This window comes from Lissotriton vulgaris, chromosome 4_1, assembly GCF_964263255.1.
Source record: "Lissotriton vulgaris chromosome 4_1, aLisVul1.2, whole genome shotgun sequence".
In the NCBI taxonomy this organism is placed as follows: Eukaryota; Metazoa; Chordata; class Amphibia; order Caudata; family Salamandridae; genus Lissotriton; species Lissotriton vulgaris.
In genome coordinates, this window is record NC_141691.1 from 520,999,844 (window position 1) to 521,019,867 (window position 20,024).

At 50.6% G+C, this 20,024-nt stretch overlaps 15 non-coding genes across 15 annotated transcripts; 10 read left to right on the plus strand and 5 right to left on the minus strand.

Annotated features, from left to right (window-relative positions):
* Positions 1–398: 398 nt before the first annotated feature.
* On the plus strand, positions 399–470 carry TRNAE-CUC (transfer RNA glutamic acid (anticodon CUC)). The gene has a single exon. It is a non-coding gene; the product is annotated as a tRNA-Glu (tRNA).
* A 9,446-nt stretch (positions 471–9,916) lies between these two features.
* On the minus strand, positions 9,917–9,999 carry TRNAL-UAA (transfer RNA leucine (anticodon UAA)). The gene has a single exon. It is a non-coding gene; the product is annotated as a tRNA-Leu (tRNA).
* Positions 10,000–10,242: 243 nt separating this feature from the next.
* Positions 10,243–10,314, plus strand: TRNAE-UUC (transfer RNA glutamic acid (anticodon UUC)). The gene has a single exon. It is a non-coding gene; the product is annotated as a tRNA-Glu (tRNA).
* A 618-nt stretch (positions 10,315–10,932) lies between these two features.
* TRNAE-CUC (transfer RNA glutamic acid (anticodon CUC)) lies at positions 10,933–11,004 on the plus strand. The gene has a single exon. It is a non-coding gene; the product is annotated as a tRNA-Glu (tRNA).
* A 1,082-nt stretch (positions 11,005–12,086) lies between these two features.
* On the minus strand, positions 12,087–12,169 carry TRNAL-UAA (transfer RNA leucine (anticodon UAA)). Its single transcript has one exon. It is a non-coding gene; the product is annotated as a tRNA-Leu (tRNA).
* Positions 12,170–13,102: 933 nt separating this feature from the next.
* Positions 13,103–13,174, plus strand: TRNAE-CUC (transfer RNA glutamic acid (anticodon CUC)). The gene has a single exon. It is a non-coding gene; the product is annotated as a tRNA-Glu (tRNA).
* Positions 13,175–14,256: 1,082 nt separating this feature from the next.
* On the minus strand, positions 14,257–14,339 carry TRNAL-UAA (transfer RNA leucine (anticodon UAA)). Its single transcript has one exon. It is a non-coding gene; the product is annotated as a tRNA-Leu (tRNA).
* Positions 14,340–14,582: 243 nt separating this feature from the next.
* On the plus strand, positions 14,583–14,654 carry TRNAE-UUC (transfer RNA glutamic acid (anticodon UUC)). The gene has a single exon. It is a non-coding gene; the product is annotated as a tRNA-Glu (tRNA).
* Positions 14,655–15,272: 618 nt separating this feature from the next.
* On the plus strand, positions 15,273–15,344 carry TRNAE-CUC (transfer RNA glutamic acid (anticodon CUC)). Its single transcript has one exon. It is a non-coding gene; the product is annotated as a tRNA-Glu (tRNA).
* Positions 15,345–16,426: 1,082 nt separating this feature from the next.
* TRNAL-UAA (transfer RNA leucine (anticodon UAA)) lies at positions 16,427–16,509 on the minus strand. The gene has a single exon. It is a non-coding gene; the product is annotated as a tRNA-Leu (tRNA).
* A 243-nt stretch (positions 16,510–16,752) lies between these two features.
* TRNAE-UUC (transfer RNA glutamic acid (anticodon UUC)) lies at positions 16,753–16,824 on the plus strand. The gene has a single exon. It is a non-coding gene; the product is annotated as a tRNA-Glu (tRNA).
* A 618-nt stretch (positions 16,825–17,442) lies between these two features.
* Positions 17,443–17,514, plus strand: TRNAE-CUC (transfer RNA glutamic acid (anticodon CUC)). The gene has a single exon. It is a non-coding gene; the product is annotated as a tRNA-Glu (tRNA).
* Positions 17,515–18,596: 1,082 nt separating this feature from the next.
* On the minus strand, positions 18,597–18,679 carry TRNAL-UAA (transfer RNA leucine (anticodon UAA)). Its single transcript has one exon. It is a non-coding gene; the product is annotated as a tRNA-Leu (tRNA).
* Positions 18,680–18,922: 243 nt separating this feature from the next.
* On the plus strand, positions 18,923–18,994 carry TRNAE-UUC (transfer RNA glutamic acid (anticodon UUC)). The gene has a single exon. It is a non-coding gene; the product is annotated as a tRNA-Glu (tRNA).
* A 618-nt stretch (positions 18,995–19,612) lies between these two features.
* On the plus strand, positions 19,613–19,684 carry TRNAE-CUC (transfer RNA glutamic acid (anticodon CUC)). Its single transcript has one exon. It is a non-coding gene; the product is annotated as a tRNA-Glu (tRNA).
* Positions 19,685–20,024: the final 340 nt, after the last annotated feature.

The following is a 20,024-nucleotide window of genomic DNA, read 5'->3' on the forward strand; positions in this document are numbered from 1 at the left end:
ACAGAAAGGTAAATTGCTGGAAAACCCTGCTGTGATGCATACATCTACTTTGGAGCACTCTTCTCCTTTGCACTCTTGAATCGCTTAAGCGCAATGTATTCTTCCAGCAAGCTGAATAACGAGATAGGTGAGAGAAGGTGTACCAGCTGTCTGTGCGCCATCAGCAGCCACTAGGTGTCCCTCTTGTGTTTTCCCGGGGATCCTGATTGTGCAGGAATTCATCGGTTCAGTAGCAAGGGGGAGAGGATGGCCTGTGCCTGGAAGTGACAGGCAGTCTGGTGGCATCATGAGGATTAAGTTCCGATTCATATTTGCTGTAGAATAAAATATGTTTTCAGCCCCCATGAGCTTTGTCACTCGGAGAGCAGTGTATGAACTTTTGCTGCACGGCTCTGGGCTCCCTGGTGGTCTAGTGGTTAGGATTCGGCGCTCTCACCGCCGCGGCCCGGGTTCGATTCACGGTCAGGGAAAAGTCCCTCTTCTGACCTTGAAAACTTTTCCTTCCCGTAGGTCAGGGCTTCTCAAAATGAAGTTGCTTTTCTGACTCACAATTTGCCTAGCATGACGCAGTATCGCTCAAAATATGATTTTCGCAAGGTTCCTTTAGAGCTGCTTCCCATGGTGGGAGGCAAGGCTCTTGAGCAAGTGAGATCCTGTATTCCGAGGCGCGCTTCCTTTTGTAGGCTTCTGACCCCATGGCCTGTGGCAGGTAGTCCTCCTTTGACTGGGCCGCAGGCTTTGTCTCCAAATGGCGTCCTGGACCCACTGCAACCCACCTGTTTGCTAAAACGGAAGTCTGCCTCTGGGTAAGAAAAAGCTGAGCTGCACGTACGGAAAGCGGCAGAGGCCAGAGGCGGGGAGGGTGTGGCAAGGGCTGCCTGATTTGCATAGTGACCTGTTGCATCTTGGGAATGTACAGGCTTTGGAGCTTAACAGGTACTGCAGGTGTCTGCCTGGCCTGAGAGATGCCTGTCTGGTGCTCCCCTCAGGACACACAGGCCTTCCATTCGAGCATGGAGGGTGAGGGACATGGGTCACCCTCATATACAGGGGTGTGGGCATGGGCAGGATAGGTTGTGGGGGACCCGTCAGGGCATTGCCCGTTCGGAAGGCGAGAGGAGGCGGGGCAGGAAACTCTGCTCAATTTCTTTCCCAGAGGCCTGTGGAGAACCCTTTGCACGTTTGAGCCAGCCGGGCCTGCATCAGCAGATCCTGCTCCACTGGGAAGGGAGAGCCTGTAGGCGTAAATCAAAAAAAGGGGAGAAATCTGCAAATTCTAGCGGCAGACCCATGTTGCCCAGGAAGCAATCAGTTTCTCCTGCTCCCTAAAGTGGAAAAAGACATAGGAGGTGTATTTCTCTAGGCAGGGGCTCTGTGTAGATGGCAGTTCATTGCTCTGGGAAGCATCCATGCTGGTAGAAGAGTAGCAGCAGACTCCACACCTGAGGCTTGAATGGGGACCGTTGGGGATGTGGAACATGAGCCCATAATTCTATCGATGCCCAGGCCGCTGGCGCAAACCGCCTCTTAGTTCCCATGTTGAATAATTACCAAATAAAGAGACGGGCGCTGGAAGCAGGAATCAAGAACAGAGTTTAATTCTCATGAGGAGAGCCAGTCATTTCGCACACGAAACACAGTGTCTTTCGGGAGGTGCTCTAACAAGTGAGCTGAGACTCTTGCTTTTATACCTTACAAAACACTTGATAGTACAATCAGGACAGTATGACGCAAAAGAAAGACATCCCTATAATCCTCGTGTCAATCCTACCCCACATATGTTCACAATGGGGACCCTTGACCTGCTGATAAGAGGGGAGGGCAATCACGCAGCTGAGTGTTCCATAGGATGTGTACGCCTGATCATAGCCCCGGGGGTGGGGTGGCTAGGATCAATAGTGGATCCTTTGAAGAGGAGTGACTTCATACAATAAGGGCAGTAAATGGTATCTCCTGGCTTAGGCGATGGCCTCGGACATGTGTGGTCAGCCGGACTCGGGGGAAGGGGTCATCAAAGGAGTGGTATTCATGCCGCGTGGACAATCGGGCGCGGAGGGAAGGCTCGTCAACAGAGGGGTATTCATGGAAGGAAAGGAGGTGTTGGTCAGGCGCGGCCGTGACTCTCAAGGACAGGGCCTTGCAGAAGAAGAAGGTTTATGACTTGCCCATGTGAGGAGAAGGGAGGGGTAGCCAGGGTGGACACAGGGACGGAGTCACACAGAGAGAGAGAGAGATCTGATGACCCGTACATGAGAGAGCGGGGGCAGTCAGGTGCAGCTGGGGAGGGCTACGTCAGCCAAGGCGAAGGATGCCTCTTCAAGAGGGAATGGGGGGGGGGTTTTGTGCGGGTCAAGCAGGAGAGTTGCCTTTCACAGCAGGGTCGCGCAGAGGGAGAGGGTTTCATGGTCTATGCATGAGAGAGGGGGTTTAAGATACGCGCAGGAGGGAAGCCGGGGATTCCAATGGGTAAAAGGCCATGGTGCCTAGAATGGCTGTACATATGTATATAGGTATGGGCTCTTACTGGCAGAGTGATACGGTCAATAGTTTACGGTATTCATGGTGCTCACAGGGAGAGGAGTGGGAGAAGAAGGGAAATGAATGCTGTTTATGTACATCAATTTCTTCAACTTTCACAGTCGCCCCTTTTTACATTACAGCAGTCATTTTTGTAATTGATGGGGTTACAGGTAGACAGGCATCGTTGATGAATTAGCATTTTTGTTGATACTAACATTTGGCGTACAATCATAGACAGTTGAAGTGATGGGCAGAATGCAGCACATAGGAAATTGCATTTCGTTGAGTTCCTGACAATTAAACGCACTGCATAGCATAAATCTTTCTGACTTAAAAATGTGACCAATGAACAGTTTTGACCAGGTAGTTGAGAGCGGAATTCAGTTCAATACACAAGATTTCTTCGTCACAGTGTCTTTTGATCAGTGAGCCATCACTGGTAGGCTCTAGTCCGTGTACTTTCGTTGACGCTGTTGAGCACCGGCGGTGGAGCTATAGGTCCAGCTCGGTTCTATCCTTACGCGTTGCAGGGTGCGGTCAGTCCTCTGCTGTTAGACCACAGTCCTGTTCCCTAAACAATCCGTTTGGTGGCGCCTTATGCTCGGCACCTACATTTCCGTGGCGACACCCCATTCCCATTTGAATGCAGTTCTTCCTTTTGGCAAAAAGTCACGTGGAAAAAGGGGGTGAGTGTGGTTCAAATGGTCGATAGGAGAGAGAGCGGAGTTGGGTCAGAGTTCCTGGGACGCACAAAAGGGACCAAGGGAGCAAAGGATAACAAGCAGGCAGGCCCATCAATCGGGCCCAAAGAAGGGGGACGGAGACTCCAGGCACACGTGGGTTAGCAGACGGAGGGCTTCAAGGCGGTCCGTCATTTTTCATTTTCCACGTTGAAATTGCGGTCTCGTCCCGTATCTTGTTGCTCTGCGGCTCCACCTTTGGTCGAGGTCACACGTGTCCCAAGATCTGCAGTCAGGCTGTACGCCGCATCTGACCCATCTCCTTCGGTGATCGTGAATCTTTGAATAGGTACAAGACAAGGTTTTAGAGAAATGGCAGAAGAAGATATCTACGCATGTGAATTCCTCCCTCAATTCTACGCATTTGGGAGATACGCTCATTGGTCACAGTCAGAGGTCCATTACCAAGCAGTGCATGTGTCAGCATTCCTACTGAGTTCATGGCAGGTTTATTCATCGTCCTATTTATAACTCAAGTGAGGGTAAATGATATTCCCATCAACTGTGCATTTCATCATATTCAACATTACGGAGCATTTCACTTCAGTACTGGCTAATCTTTTCAAACAGGGCGGGGGTGCCATCATCGAGAGTCAGGCAGAACAAGGTTTTCTCGGGGGTCAACAGTTACTCATGGTCATCATGTTTATATCCGGGACAGCAACTGGGGTCTATCAAAATGGGGCGGGGATGCTTCGGGCGTTCGCGCTTGGGTGCAAAAAGGGGATGGGGCAATCTGGGCATTGGGGGTCAATCTAGACGTTGGCGTTCGTCTCTGAGGAACAGACATAAGGTGCCATTGACATACAGTTCCCCTATAAATGGCCAGATTTGGGGGACTTTAGTCGTCTTACCTGTCCTTTCCTTTTCAGCCAATTCAAGTTCATTCATTTTGCAGAAAGGAGAGGTAGTAATATGGCGAGATACAATCATTTTAGTTTCGGTATATTTCGCTGAACACCTTCGCGTTCAATAAATATCCAATCAGACTGGTGCCGGTGGGGCACAATTTTACCAAAAAGAGGGAGAGAAAATAGGGGGACTCTCATAGAGAGTGAGAGTCGTCCGCAATCTAAACGAGCCATTCGGTACACGTATGACATGTAGAGAGAGGGGGAGAGAGAGAGAGAGAGAGAGAGATAAGGGGTGGTGAGAGAGAGTGAGAGAGAGAGAGAGAGAAAGAGAGAAAGAGACGTGTACGAAAATAGGTCATTTAGTGCGCTCACAACACAGAACAGCAAAGGTCAGGTAACACGCAGATACAGACAGAGGGAAGACATAAATCCGTACATTACACACACACAAACTCAGACAGGGAAGACGGCACATGTGTTACACATATATAAGACATTCACGACAAGACAGGAAACAATTGTTAGCCAACAAGATCTGTTTTATATATATCCTACGTATCTTTACTATCCTATTTATCTACGTGCTTAGCTCTTTCTACCCTTCCCTCCTTTTCCTTCTCGCCCATTATGTCTGCGAGCGTTCTCAATTGCCAATACTTACACCTCGGTTGGTCGGTCAGAAATTAGCCTGGTCGCGCTATTTACCCATGGTTGGATCTTAAACCATTTTTCAGTTCCTTCCTTTGGTGGGAAGTTCTCCAGGCTGAGGCAACGGCAAGTATTGATCAGGAGAACAGTCGGACAGCGTGGCTATATCTATAAGAGTATGAAAAAGGGGGCAGTGCATTTTGAACATCAGCAACATTTCTAACTTCCCAGACGGGCGGTGCCGTGATAACCCTTACCCGTATATTTTTCTTTGTCCTTTCCCTACCTAGTCAAACGTCCAGTTACGTTGTTTAACGCGTCATTTCTTAGTCAATTTTTCGTCATTCAGTACCTGTCCAGTTTCTATGTCAGTCCATCCTCCCAGTCGCTATGTTCTAAGGAGGGACAGTCATGTTTGAGTCTACGTCTTTTAAAAACTTATCGTTATAACGACTACACACATATTCCCTCTTTCCCTTTTCGTCGGTGGTTCGACCATCGCTCTCCCACACTTCAGCCGACGTTCTGACGTGACCTGCAGAAGGGAGGAGAAAGAAGGGGTGGGGGGCAGCATTCAAAACACATCAACATGCAGTAGTCCGAAAACGTTTTTACCTACCACTTACTCGACCTATCTCCACGTACTGCATTTCGTTACCATCTCGGCGCTTAAGCCCAGAGGGACCAGTGGCCAGATAGATAATCATTGACGATCTGTGTATCTACATGAGTTACTTGACCGTAACCCTCTTTGTCGGGTGCAAGGGTGACGGTCAGGTGGCATTTCTGTGGTGTCATTTTAAGGGTGTCTAAACACTTTTCTGGCTGCCTGCGACACACAATGTAGCTGCTAAATATCTGATCCTTTTTGATCTACTTCTTTCATCATACTTATTCTTCGCTCACAGTAGTAAGACATCCAAAACTCATTAATGCAACTGCTACAATCATGCTTTCTTTTTCAAAATACTTTTAATAAAAAGCGTTGAGGTATAAATACAGGCCCACAACTCAGTGGGCCGGCTACGAAGCAGATTGAAACTGTACATAAGAAGAACGAAGTTGGTGGCAGTTCATTGCGTAAAGTGCAGCAGTGCAATAAAATAGTATTAAACTTCCCTACAGAGCAAGCATGATGCATGTCAGTAATTCATCTCTAATAAATTCATTATCCAATGTTCATTCATTACCTAAATTACACCAATTCGTTTTCCAAATCATAATCAGTACCCACCCTAAGTCAGTTCATTGTCCAAGCACATACTCAATATCCTTCGTATCTACTTTCATTATCCAAGAAAACTACATACATATCTCGGGGCAAAAAGCTGCGTGGTCAGGGTGCAATAAAGTTTATTCAAAAGTCTCATTTTGTGTCGGCGCCATTTTGGGTGGGGCCAGGCGAGTTCCAGCGCAGTCAGAATATCTCCAATGACTCGTGGTTGGACCAGAACCTTCCGTTGGAAGCTCAAAAAGTTTTGAATCATGTGGTAACAGTTCTAACAATATGGACCATTAGTCAAAGAGTGGGGAGGGCGGCAACAATTTTCCTACCGGGTCATTCTGGTGTTCCACCGGAACTGAACAAGTCTGTGCCGTGGCTGCACTTTAGCCATTTCCCATCCGAGGCTGGCGCCGGCAGGAGTTGCACCGATGCCGTGGTTCCCAGTGAGGGGGGCGGAGGCGCCCATGCGGAGGGATCGGGGTGCCCCCCCGGCTCTTATAGAATCTTCAAGGTTGAGGAGAGAAGGCATGGAGCGTGTGCCCGTCCTGGGCAGAAGACCGCTTTTTGATGTTGACCCTCTTTAAGTAAGAGCATTGGGGTGTCGCTGGAAGCCTCCACCTGGAGGGAGGTGGGGGAGGCTCGTTCGCGCCGCCTCCCCCTTCCCGCGACCCCGCGCCGTTCCTCGGCTCCGTCGCTTCGACATTGGCCGTGCTGGCTATTGAAGATGGGGGGGTGGTCGGCGGCTGAGGCAAGACAGCCCCCCCTTTTCTCTTGACATGTGGCGGGACTACCTGGAACTGTCCAGGCGTCGACATGTGGCGGGACTACCTGTAACTATGCAGGCGATGGCATGTGGCGGGACTACCTGCAACTGTCAGGCGTTGGGTGTAGTTGCGGCCATTATTGCACAAAGAAATGCCGCCATCCTTGCCTTGGCTTCGCCCATCAACGAAAGCCGGATCGGGTGAGAGAGAGGGGTGGTCGGCGGCCGAGGCAAGACAGCCCCCTCTCTCCCCGCGGCCTGCAGGGCGGCAGAAGAGAAGAGATGGAGAGGCCCTTGCCATTCTCTGGATCGCCTGCCCAACATCATCTCCTTCCGACCGCGGCCAGGCGAGCCCCTCGTGCCTCGAGGCCTCGCCTTCCGGATGGGCGTAACCGCGGACCTGTTGCACTTCGGAAGCTTCCGGAATGGGGGTAGGTACCTATTGAATTGTTTCTATTTCATGTGACCGTTATTTGGGCGTGGCGGGCAATGAGGCAGACATGTTGGGAGCAGGAATAGGCAGTAGAGCCTAGCTACCTCGTGGCTATCTTTGCTGCCAAACTTTTCGCCATTTTATATTTCTTATTACGAACTATTTCTAATGTTTCTTATTTTTAGTGAAGTCAAAAGCTCATCAGGGGGTTACTGACTTAGCCTGATTTCTTTTTATTTTTCTTTCTCTTCCTTAGCGTGTTTCGAGCTAAAGTTTTTCTGTTAGTAGGGAACGGTGATCACTTCATATTTTTATGTGTCCTTTTCACTAGGGGGGTACTTCTGGACGGGCCAGACGAGTTCCCTCCAATAAATGGTCCGGGGTGGAACGAGATTATCGATCAAAAAGGGGAACATATATTCCTTCATTAGGGTATCATCCTGGACAGACCGAGCGATGTACTTCCACTTACTAGGGTAGCCTCCTGGACGGACCAGATGGTCTACTTCCACTAAATGGCCCATGAGCGGGGAGCATATGTCCTCCATAAGGGTAGTCTCCTGGGCGGACCATGCGAGCTACCCCCCAAATAACCAAACAGTGGGGAGTGGGTAGGACTGACGAATTCACAAAGGGGCATAACCTACCCTTTACTACTTGCAAAGACTAGATAGAATATTTCTACTCCACGTTGTTTGCAGGCAGAAAATACCTCAAACGAAACAATTCCTGGAACAACAATGTCCAGGCAACCAACCAATCAGTGGGGAGAAAAACAGGCATGACGGATTACAACGGGGACAAACGTCTGCATTACCTGCCCTTCGCTATCCAGAAAGGAAGACGGAATATTTCTACTCGTCTCAGTTTGTAGACAGGGAAGATCTCAAAGAGCAACAATCGATTATTAATCGATTTCAAACAATCCAGTGGGGAGAAAAGTAGGCATGACGAATTACAACAGGGACAAAAGTCTGCATTACCTACCCTTCTCTATCTGCAAAGAGGGACGACGTTCCTATTCGCCGCTGTTTGCAAACAGAGAATGTCTCGTTCTCAAAAGAGAACCAATATGTCAAGTAGCATTCAAAGCTAAATGAACCAATACCAACAATATCAGTATACAAATACCGATTTCAATACAAACAATCAATCAATCAATCAGGTGGATAGAACCACCCTACCAATCAGGCGTAAAAACACCCTACTTAATCTTACCCGGACCGGACCATACGGACAGTTCTTCGACTTCCTCCTCCAGCGCCCGATCGTTCTCTTACTCCATGTAGCATTCCTGTGGGATTCCAGTCAGGACAATAGGTCACTCAAGAGAGGTCCATTCAGAATTGGTGAAGTTCTTTCGATCGGCAGCCGGGCTAGGGCCCTCTCAAGGCAGGTATACTCCGATCATTTTAGATGTTCACTTCTTCGTCTGGATCTCTCTTACCGAACCTTATGTCACTGATGGGCCCCACGTTGGGCGCCAATTGTGGAACATGAGCCCATAATTCTATCGATGCCCAGGCCGCTGGCGCAAACCGCCTCTTAGTTCCCATGTTGAATAATTACCAAATAAAGAGACGGGCGCTGGAAGCAGGAATCAAGAACAGAGTTTAATTCTCATGAGGAGAGCCAGTCATTTCGCACACAAAACACAGTGTCTTTCGGGAGGTGCTCTAACAAGTGAGCTGAGACTCTTGCTTTTATACCTTACAAAACACTTGATAGTACAATCAGGACAGTATGACGCAAAAGAAAGACATCCCTATAATCCTCGTGTCAATCCTACCCCACATATGTTCACAATGGGGACCCTTGACCTGCTGATAAGAGGGGAGGGCAATCACGCAGCTGAGTGTTCCGTAGGATGTGTACGCCTGATCATAGCCCCGGGGGTGGGGTGGCTAGGATCAATAGTGGATCCTTTGAAGAGGAGTGACTTCATACAATAAGGGCAGTAAATGGTATCTCCTGGCTTAGGCGATGGCCTCGGACATGTGTGGTCAGCCGGACTCGGGGGAAGGGGTCATCAAAGGAGTGGTATTCATGCCGCGTGGACAATCGGGCGCGGAGGGAAGGCTCGTCAACAGAGGGGTATTCATGGAAGGAAAGGAGGTGTTGGTCAGGCGCGGCCGTGACTCTCAAGGACAGGGCCTTGCAGAAGAAGAAGGTTTATGACTTGCCCATGTGAGGAGAAGGGAGGGGTAGCCAGGGTGGACACAGGGACGGAGTCACACAGAGAGAGAGAGAGATCTGATGACCCGTACATGAGAGAGCGGGGGCAGTCAGGTGCAGCTGGGGAGGGCTACGTCAGCCAAGGCGAAGGATGCCTCTTCAAGAGGGAATGGGGGGGGGGTTTGTGCGGGTCAAGCAGGAGAGTTGCCTTTCACAGCAGGGTCCCGCAGAGGGAGAGGGTTTCATGGTCTATGCATGAGAGAGGGGGTTTAAGATACGCGCAGGAGGGAAGCCGGGGATTCCAATGGGTAAAAGGCCATGGTGCCTAGAATGGCTGTACATATGTATATACTCTTACTGGCAGAGTGATACGGTCAATAGTTTACGGTATTCATGGTGCTCACAGGGAGAGGAGTGGGAGAAGAAGGGAAATGAATGCTGTTTATGTACATCAATTTCTTCAACTTTCACAGGGAGGGGCAGTGGGAGGCCGAGGAGGGCGGAGGAAAATGCTTTTCAAAAGCATCTGCACGTTCCTACAAACCTGCTGAAAACCCATACCAGGAATGGGGCTCGAACCCATGCGGACAAATGTCCATTGGATCTTAAGTCCAACGCCTTAACCACTCGGCCACCCTGGTGAGACCCAAGGATTTACTTTCTTCAACTACCTTTTTATGCTTGCTGCTGTAGCACCAGCTGTCCAGCAAGAGGTGATTGCAGAGTTAAAAGGCTTTTGCAGGAGGTTAAAAGTAATTGCTTATAACAAACACACTGTGTGACACATAACTTTCTCCCACTCGGACTTTACCGTTAATTTTTATATTGGAGTTAGCTTAGTCACAATAAGGGGGTGAGCAAGGCAGGCACACTAGAGCATCTACTCCCTGGTGGTCTAGTGGCTAGGATTCGGCGCTTTCACTGCCGCGGCCTGGGTTCGATTCCCGGTCAGGGAAGATCCCTCTAAAGCATAGATTGCTTAATTTGTCTGTGTATCTTTTTTAAAAGAAGGTCTTTAAAAAGGCACCCCTCCCAATAGATGAAAGCGGAGGAATGGGGCTTGTTCTCCTGTGCCCCAGGTTGCTTTGCCCCCATTGACCTAAGCCACCTTTGTGCGCACGCAGTCCCCCACCCAGTCAGGTGCTCTATGTTGGCGTGAAGTGCAGTACCAGCTCAACAGAAAGGTAAATTGCTGGAAAACCCTGCTGTGATGCATACATCTACTTTGGAGCACTCTTCTCCTTTCCACTCTTGAATCGCTTAAGCGCAATGTATTCTTCCAGCAAGCTGAATAACGAGATAGGTGAGAGAAGGTGTACCAGCTGTCTGTGCGCCATCAGCAGCCACTGGGTGTCCCTCTTGTGTTTTCCCGGGGATCCTGATTGTGCAGGAATTCATCGGTTCAGTAGCAAGGGGGAGAGGATGGCCTGTGCCTGGAAGTGACAGGCAGTCTGGTGGCATCATGAGGATTAAGTTCCGATTCATATTTGCTGTAGAATAAAATATGTTTTCAGCCCCCATGAGCTTTGTCACTCGGAGAGCAGTGTATGAACTTTTGCTGCACGGCTCTGGGCTCCCTGGTGGTCTAGTGGTTAGGATTCGGCGCTCTCACCGCCGCGGCCCGGGTTCGATTCCCGGTCAGGGAAAAGTCCCTCTTCTGACCTTGAAAGCTTTTCCTTCCCGTAGGTCAGGGCGTCTCAAAATGAAGTTGCTTTTCTGACTCACAATTTGCCTAGCATGACGCAGTATCGCTCAAAATATGATTTTCGCAAGGTTCCTTTAGAGCTGCTTCCCATGGTGGGAGGCAAGGCTCTTGAGCAAGTGAGATCCTGTATTCCGAGGCGCGCTTCCTTTTGTAGGCTTCTGACCCCATGGCCTGTGGCAGGTAGTCCTCCTTTGACTGGGCCGCAGGCTTTGTCTCCAAATGGCGTCCTGGACCCACTGCAACCCACCTGTTTGCTAAAACGGAAGTCTGCCTCTGGGTAAGAAAAAGCTGAGCTGCACGTACGGAAAGCGGCAGAGGCCAGAGGCGGGGAGGGTGTGGCAAGGGCTGCCTGATTTGCATAGTGACCTGTTGCATCTTGGGAATGTACAGGCTTTGGAGCTTAACAGGTACTGCAGGTGTCTGCCTGGCCTGAGAGATGCCTGTCTGGTGCTCCCTTCAGGACGCACAGGCCTTCCATTCGAGCATGGAGGGTGAGGGACATGGGTCACCCTCATATACAGGGGTGTGGGCATGGGCAGGATAGGTTGTGGGGGACCCGTCAAGGAATTGCCCGTTCGGAAGGCGAGAGGAGGCGGGGCAGGAAACTCTGCTCAATTTCTTTCCCAGAGGCCTGTGGAGAACCCTTTGCACGTTTGAGCCAGCCGGGCCTGCATCAGCAGATCCTGCTCCACTGGGAAGGGAGAGCCTGTAGGCGTAAATCAAAAAAAGGGGAGAAATCTGCAAATTCTAGCGGCAGACCCATGTTGCCCAGGAAGCAATCAGTTTCTCCTACTCCCTATAGTGGAAAAAGACATAGGAGGTGTATTTCTCTAGGCAGGGGCTCTGTGTAGATGGCACTTCATTGCTCTGGGAAGCATCCATGCTGGTAGAAGAGTAGCAGCAGACTCCACACCTGAGGCTTGAATGGGGACCGTTGGGGAGGGGCAGTGGGAGGCCGAGGAGGGAGGAGGAAAATGCTTTTCAAAAGCATCTGCACGTTCCTACAAACCTGCTGAAAACCCATACCAGGAATGGGGCTCAAACCCATGCGGACAAACGTCCATTGGATCTTAAGTCCAACGCCTTAACCACTCGGCCACCCTGGTGAGACCCAAGGATTTACTTTCTTCAAATACCTTTTTATGCTTGCTGCTGTAGCACCAGCTGTCCAGCAAGAGGTGATTGCAGAGTTAAAAGGCTTTTGCAGGAGGTTAAAAGTAATTGCTTATAACAAACACACTGTGTGACACCTAACTTTCTCCCACTCGGACTTTACCGTTAATTTTTATATTGGAGTTAGCTTAGTCACAATAAGGGGGTGAGCAAGGCAGGCACACTAGAGCATCTACTCCCTTGTGGTCTAGTGGCTAGGATTCGGAGCTTTCACCGCCGCGGCCCGGGTTCGATTCCCGGTCAGGGAAGATCCCTCTAAAGCATAGATTGCTTAATTTGTCTGTGTATCTTTTTTAAAAGAAGGTCTTTAAAAAGGCACCCCTCTCAATAGATGAAAGCGGAGGAATGGGGCTTGTTCTCCTGTGCCCCAGGTTGCTTTGCCCCCATTGACCTAAGCCACCTTTGTGCGCACGCAGTCCCCCACCCAGTCAGGTGCTCTATGTTGGCGTGAAGTGCAGTACCAGCTCAACAGAAAGGTAAATTGCTGGAAAACCCTGCTGTGATGCATACATCTACTTTGGAGCACTCTTCTCCTTTGCACTCTTGAATCGCTTAAGCGCAATGTATTCTTCCAGCAAGCTGAATAACGAGATAGGTGAGAGAAGGTGTACCAGCTGTCTGTGCGCCATCAGCAGCCACTAGGTGTCCCTCTTGTGTTTTCCCGGGGATCCTGATTGTGCAGGAATTCATCGGTTCAGTAGCAAGGGGGAGAGGATGGCCTGTGCCTGGAAGTGACAGGCAGTCTGGTGGCATCATGAGGATTAAGTTCCGATTCATATTTGCTGTAGAATAAAATATGTTTTCAGCCCCCATGCGCTTTGTCACTCGGAGAGCAGTGTATGAACTTTTGCTGCACGGCTCTGGGCTCCCTGGTGGTCTAGTGGTTAGGATTCGGCGCTCTCACCGCCGCGGCCTGGGTTCGATTCCCAGTCAGGGAAAAGTCCCTCTTCTGACCTTGAAAGCTTTTCCTTCCCGTAGGTCAGGGCTTCTCAAAATGAAGTTGCTTTTCTGACTCACAATTTGCCTAGCATGACGCAGTATCGCTCAAAATATGATTTTCGCAAGGTTCCTTTAGAGCTGCTTCCCACGGTGGGAGGCAAGGCTCTTGAGCAAGTGAGATCCTGTATTCCGAGGCGCGCTTCCTTTTGTAGGCTTCTGACCCCATGGCCTGTGGCAGGTAGTCCTCCTTTGACTGGGCCGCAGACTTTGTCTCCAAATGGCGTCCTGAACCCACTCCAACCCACCTGTTTGCTAAAACGGAAGTCTGCCTCTGGGTAAGAAAAAGCTGAGCTGCACGTACGGAAAGCGGCAGAGGCCAGAGGCGGGGAGGGTGTGGCAAGGGCTGCCTGATTTGCATAGTGACCTGTTGCATCTTGGGAATGTACAGGCTTTGGAGCTTAACAGGTTCTGCAGGTGTCTGCCTGGCCTGAGAGATGCCTGTCTGGTGCTCCCCTCAGGACACACAGGCCTTCCATTCGAGCATGGAGGGTGAGGGACATGGGTCACCCTCATATACAGGGGTGTGGGCATGGGCAGGATAGGTTGTGGGGGACCCGTCAGGGCATTGCCCGTTCAGAAGGCGAGAGGAGGCGGGGCAGGAAACTCTGCTCAATTTCTTTCCCAGAGGCCTGTGGAGAACCCTTTGCACGTTTGAGCCAGCCGGGCCTGCATCAGCAGATCCTGCTCCACTGGGAAGGGAGAGCCTGTAGGCGTAAATCAAAAAAAGGGGAGAAATCTGCAAATTCTAGTGGCAGACCCATGTTGCCCAGGAAGCAATCAGTTTCTCCTGCTCCCTATAGTGGAAAAAGACATAGGAGGTGTATTTCTCTAGGCAGGGGCTCTGTGTAGATGGCACTTCATTGCTCTGGGAAGCATCCATGCTGGTAGAAGAGTAGCAGCAGACTCCACACCTGAGGCTTGAATGGGGACCGTTGGGGAGGGGCAGTGGGAGGCCGAGGAGGGCGGAGGAAAATGCTTTTCAAAAGCATCTGCACGTTCCTACAAACCTGCTGAAAACCCATACCAGGAATGGGGCTCGAACCCATGCGGACAAACGTCCATTGGATCTTAAGTCCAACGCCTTAACCACTCAGCCACCCTGGTGAGACCCAAGGATTCACTTTCTTCAACTCCCTTTTTATGCTTGCTGCTGTAGCACCGGCTGTCCAGCAAGAGGTGATTGCAGAGTTAAAAGGCTTTTGCAGGAGGTTAAAAGTAATTGCTTATAACAAACACACTGTGTGACACCTAACTTTCTCCCACTCGGACTTTACCGTTAATTTTTATATTGGAGTTAGCTTAGTCACAATAAGGGGGTGAACAAGGCAGGCACACTAGAGCATCTCCTCCCTGGTGGTCTAGTGGCTAGGATTCGGCGCTTTCACCGCCGCGGCCCGGGTTCGATTCCCGGTCAGGGAAGATCCCTCTAAAGCATAGATTGCTTAATTTGTCTGTGTATCTTTTTTAAAAGAACGTCTTTAAAAAGGCACCCCTCCCAATAGATGAAAGCGGAGGAATAGGGCTTGTTCTCCTGTGCCCCAGGTTGCTTTGCCCCCATTGACCTAAGCCACCTTTGTGCGCACGCAGTCCCCCACCCAGTCAGGTGCTCTATGTTGGCGTGAAGTGCAGTACCAGCTCAACAGAAAGGTAAATTGCTGGAAAACCCTGCTGTGATGCATACATCTACTTTGGAGCACTCTTCTCCTTTGCACTCTTGAATCGCTTAAGCGCAATGTATTCTTCCAGCAAGCTGAATAACGAGATAGGTGAGAGAAGGTGTACCAGCTGTCTGTGCGCCATCAGCAGCCACTAGGTGTCCCTCTTGTGTTTTCCCGGGGATCCTGATTGTGCAGGAATTCATCGGTTCAGTAGCAAGGGGGAGAGGATGGCCTGTGCCTGGAAGTGACAGGCAGTCTGGTGGCATCATGAGGATTAAGTTCTGATTCATATTTGCTGTAGAATAAAATATGTTTTCAGCCCCCATGAGCTTTGTCACTCGGAGAGCAGTGTATGAACTTTTGCTGCACGGCTCTGGGCTCCCTGGTGGTCTAGTGGTTAGGATTCGGCGCTCTCACCGCCGTGGCCCGGGTTCGATTCCCGGTCAGGGAAAAGTCCCTCTTCTGGCCTTGAAAGCTTTTCCTTCCCGTAGGTCAGGGCTTCTCAAAATGAAGTTGCTTTTCTGACTCACAATTTGCCTAGCATGACGCAGTATCGCTCAAAATATGATTTTCGCAAGGTTCCTTTAGAGCTGCTTTCCATGGTGGGAGGCAAGGCTCTTGAGCAAGTGAGATCCTGTATTCCGAGGCGCGCTTCCTTTTGTAGGCTTCTGACCCCATGGCCTGTGGCAGGTAGTCCTCCTTTGACTGGGCCGCAGGCTTTGTCTCCAAATGGCGTCCTGGACCCACTGCAACCCACCTGTTTGCTAAAACGGAAGTCTGCCTCTGGGTAAGAAAAAGCTGAGCTGCACGTACGGAAAGCGGCAGAGGCCAGAGGCGGGGAGGGTGTGGCAAGGGCTGCCTGATTTGCATAGTGACCTGTTGCATCTTGGGAATGTACAGGCTTTGGAGCTTAACAGGTACTGCAGGTGTCTGCCTGGCCTGAGAGATGCCTGTCTGGTGCTCCCCTCAGGACGCACAGGCCTTCCATTCGAGCATGGAGGGTGAGGGACATGGGTCACCCTCATATACAGGGGTGTGGGCATGGGCAGGATAGGTTGTGGGGGACCCGTCAGGGCATTGCCCGTTCGGAAGGCGAGAGGAGGCGGGGCAGGAAACTCTGCTCAATTTCTTTCCCAGAGGCCTGTGGAGAACCCTTTGCACGTTTGAGCCAGCCGGGCCTGCATCAGCAGATCCTGCTCCACTGGGAAGGGAGAGCCTGTAGGCGTAAATCAAAAAAAGGGGAGAAATCTGCAAATTCTAGCGGCAGACCCATGTTGCCCAGGAAGCAATCAGTTTCTCCTGCTCCCTATAGTGGAAAAAGACATAGGAGGTGTATTTCTCTAGGCAGGGGCTCTGTGTAGATGGCAGTTCATTGCTCTGGGAAGCATCCATGCTGGTAGAAGAGTAGCAGCAGACTCCACACCTGAGGCTTGAATGGGGACCGTTGGGGAGGGGCAGTGGGAGGCCGAGGAGGGCGGAGGAAAATGCTTTTCAAAAGCATCTGCACGTTCCTACAAACCTGCTGAAAACCCATACCAGGAATGGGGCTCGAACCCATGCGGACAAATGTCCATTGGATCTTAAGTCCAATGCCTTAACCACTCGGCCACCCTGGTGAAACCCAAGGATTTACTTTCTTCAACTACCTTTTTATGCTTGCTGCTGTAGCACCAGCTGTCCAGCAAGAGGTGATTGCAGAGTTAAAAGGCTTTTGCAGGAGGTTAAAAGTAATTGCTTATAACAAACACACTGTGTGACACCTAACTTTCTCCCACTCGGACTTTACCGTTAATTTTTATATTGGAGTTAGCTTAGTCACAATAAGGAGGTGAGCAAGGCAGGCACACTACAGCATCTACTCCCTGGTGGTCTAGTGGCTAGGATTCGGCACTTTCACCGCCGCGGCCCGGGTTCGATTCCCGGTCAGGGAAGATCCCTCTAAAGCATAGATTGCTTAATTTGTCTGTGTATCTTTTTTAAAAGAAGGTCTTTAAAAAGGCACCGCTCCCAATAGATGAAAGCGGAGGAATGGGGCTTGTTCTCCTGTGCCCCAGGTTACTTTGCCCCCATTGACCTAAGCCACCTTTGTGCGCACGCAGTCCCCCACCCAGTCAGGTGCTCTATGTTGGCGTGAAGTGCAGTACCAGCTCAACAGAAAGGTAAATTGCTGGAAAACCCTGCTGTGATGCATACATCTACTTTGGAGCACTCTTCTCCTTTGCACTCTTGAATCGCTTAAGCGCAATGTATTCTTCCAGCAAGCTGAATAACGAGATAGGTGAGAGAAGGTGTACCAGCTGTCTGTGCGCCATCAGCAGCCACTAGGTGTCCCTCTTGTGTTTTCCCGGGGATCCTGATTGTGCAGGAATTCATCGGTTCAGTAGCAAGGGGGAGAGGATGGCCTGTGCCTGGAAGTGAAAGGCAGTCTGGTGGCATCATGAGGATTAAGTTCCGATTCATATTTGCTGTAGAATAAAATATGTTTTCAGCCCCCATGAGCTTTGTCACTCGGAGAGCAGTGTATGAACTTTTGCTGCACGGCTCTGGGCTCCCTGGTGGTCTAGTGGTTAGGATTCGGCGCTCTCACTGCCGCGGCCTGGGTTCGATTCCCAGTCAGGGAAAAGTCCCTCTTCTGACCTTGAAAGCTTTTCCTTCCCGTAGGTCAGGGCTCCTCAAAATGAAGTTGCTTTTCTGACTCACAATTTGCCTAGCATGACGCAGTATCGCTCAAAGTATGATTTTCGCAAGGTTCCTTTAGAGCTGCTTCCCACGGTGGGAGGCAAGGCTCTTGAGCAAGTGAGATCCTGTATTCCGAGGCGCGCTTCCTTTTGTAGGCTTCTGACCCCATGGCCTGTGGCAGGTAGTCCTCCTTTGACTGGGCCGCAGACTTTGTCTCCAAATGGCGTCCTGAACCCACTCCAACCCACCTGTTTGCTAAAACGGAAGTCTGCCTCTGGGTAAGAAAAAGCTGAGCTGCACGTACGGAAAGCGGCAGAGGCCAGAGGCGGGGAGGGTGTGGCAAGGGCTGCCTGATTTGCATAGTGACCTGTTGCATCTTGGGAATGTACAGGCTTTGGAGCTTAACAGGTTCTGCAGGTGTCTGCCTGGCCTGAGAGATGCCTGTCTGGTGCTCCCCTCAGGTCACACAGGCCTTCCATTCGAGCATGGAGGGTGAGGGACATGGGTCACCCTCATATACAGGGGTGTGGGCATGGGCAGGATAGGTTGTGGGGGACCCGTCAGGGCATTGCCCGTTCGGAAGGCGAGAGGAGGCGGGGCAGGAAACTCTGCTCAATTTCTTTCCCAGAGGCCTGTGGAGAACCCTTTGCACGTTTGAGCCAGCCGGGCCTGCATCAGCAGATCCTGCTCCACTGGGAAGGGAGAGCCTGTAGGCGTAAATCAAAAAAAGGGGAGAAATCTGCAAATTCTAGCGGCAGACCCATGTTGCCCAGGAAGCAATCAGTTTCTCCTGCTCCCTATAGTGGAAAAAGACATAGGAGGTGTATTTCTCTAGGCAGGGGCTCTGTGTAGATGGCACTTCATTGCTCTGGGAAGCATCCATGCTGGTAGAAGAGTAGCAGCAGACTCCACACCTGAGGCTTGAATGGGGACCGTTGGGGAGGGGCAGTGGGAGGCCGAGGAGGGCGGAGGAAAATGCTTTTCAAAAGCATCTGCACGTTCCTACAAACCTGCTGAAAACCCATACCAGGAATGGGGCTCGAACCCATGCGGACAAACATCCATTGGATCTTAAGTCCAACGCCTTAACCACTCGGCCACCCTGGTGAGACCCAAGGATTTACTTTCTTCAACTACCTTTTTATGCTTGCTGCTGTAGCACCAGCTGTCCAGCAAGAGGTGATTGCAGAGTTAAAAGGCTTTTGCAGGAGGTTAAAAGTAATTGCTTATAACAAACACACTGTGTGACACCTAACTTTCTCCCACTCGGACTTTACCGTTAATTTTTATATTGGAGTTAGCTTAGTCACAATAAGGGGGTGAGCAAGGCAGGCACACTAGAGCATCTACTCCCTGGTGGTCTAGTGGCTAGGATTCGGCGCTTTCACCGCCGCGGCCCTGGTTCGATTCCCGGTCAGGGAACATCCCTTTAAAGCATAGATTGCTTAATTTGTCTGTGTATCTTTTTTAAAAGAAGGTCTTTAAAAAGGCACCCCTCCCAATAGATGAAAGCGGAGGAATGGGGCTTGTTCTCCTGTGCCCCAGGTTGCTTTGCCCCCATTGACCTAAGCCACCTTTGTGCGCACGCAGTCCCCCACCCAGTCAGGTGCTCTATGTTGGCGTGAAGTGCAGTACCAGCTCAACAGAAAGGTAAATTGCTGGAAAACCCTGCTGTGATGCATACATCTACTTTGGAGCACTCTTCTCCTTTCCACTCTTGAATCGCTTAAGCGCAATGTATTCTTCCAGCAAGCTGAATAACGAGATAGGTGAGAGAAGGTGTACCAGCTGTCTGTGCGCCATCAGCAGCCACTAGGTGTCCCTCTTGTGTTTTCCCGGGGATCCTGATTGTGCAGGAATTCATCGGTTCAGTAGCATGGGGGAGAGGATGGCCTGTGCCTGGAAGTGACAGGCAGTCTGGTGGCATCATGAGGATTAAGTTCCGATTCATATTTGCTGTAGAATAAAATATGTTTTCAGCCCCCATGAGCTTTGTCACTCGGAGAGCAGTGTATGAACTTTTGCTGCACGGCTCTGGGCTCCCTGGTGGTCTAGTGGTTAGGATTCGGCGCTCTCACCGCCGCGGCCCGGGTACGATTCCCGGTCAGGGAAAAGTCCCTCTTCTGACCTTGAAAGCTTTTCCTTCCCGTAGGTCAGGGCGTCTCAAAATGAAGTTGCTTTTCTGACTCACAATTTGCCTAGCATGACGCAGTATCGCTCAAAATATGATTTTAGCAAGGTTCCTTTAGAGCTGCTTCCCATGGTGGGAGGCAAGGCTCTTGAGCAAGTGAGATCCTGTATTCCGAGGCGCGCTTCCTTTTGTAGGCTTCTGACCCCATGGCCTGTGGCAGGTAGTCCTCCTTTGACTGGGCCGCAGGCTTTGTCTCCAAATGGCGTCCTGGACCCACTGCAACCCACCTGTTTGCTAAAACGGAAGTCTGCCTCTGGGTAA